This window comes from Mandrillus leucophaeus, unplaced genomic scaffold, assembly GCF_000951045.1.
Source record: "Mandrillus leucophaeus isolate KB7577 unplaced genomic scaffold, Mleu.le_1.0 Scaffold28, whole genome shotgun sequence".
In the NCBI taxonomy this organism is placed as follows: Eukaryota; Metazoa; Chordata; class Mammalia; order Primates; family Cercopithecidae; genus Mandrillus; species Mandrillus leucophaeus.
In genome coordinates this window covers 210,990-211,600 of record NW_012102920.1, presented here as the reverse complement: position 1 = coordinate 211,600, position 611 = coordinate 210,990, and the positions used below count along the sequence as shown (strand labels likewise).

The 611-nt window shown below is 55.0% G+C and overlaps 1 protein-coding gene across 1 annotated transcript in view; it reads right to left on the bottom strand.

The window, feature by feature from the left end:
• OLFM1 (olfactomedin 1) overlaps positions 1-611 on the bottom strand; it is a 47,031-nt gene that overhangs the window by 2,315 nt on the left and 44,105 nt on the right. The window lies entirely within an intron of this gene.

Here is a 611-nt window from a genome sequence, read left to right as displayed (position 1 = left end):
ACTCCAAAGACCCAGCGAGTACTCCAAAGACCCAGTGAGTACTCCAAAGACCCAGTGAGCACTTCCAAAGACCCAGCGAGGACTTCCAAAGACCCAGGGAGCACTCCAAAGACCCAGCGAGTACTCCCAAGACCCAGGGAGCACTCCAAAGACCCAGGGAGCACTCTAAAGACCCAGCGAGTACTCCAAAGACCCAGTGAGTACTCCAAAGACCCAGCTAGCACTTCCAAAGACCCAGCGAGGACTTCCAAAGACCCAGGGAATACTCCAAAGACCCAGGGAACACTTCAAAGACCCAGCGAGTACTCCAAAGACCCAGTGAGTACTCCAAAGACCCAGCGAGCACTTCCAAAGACCCAGCGAGGACTTCCAAAGACCCAGGGAGCACTCCAAAGACCCAGCAAGTACTCCCAAGACCCAGGGAGCACTCCAAAGACCCAGCGAGTACTCCCAAGACCCAGCGAGCACTTCCAAAGACCCAGCGAGTACTCCAAAGACCCAGCGAGCACTTCCAAAGACCCAGCGAGTACTCCAAAGACCCAGCGAGTACTCCAAAGACCCAGTGAGTAATCCAAAGACCCAGTGAGCCCTCTAAAGACCCAGCGAGTACT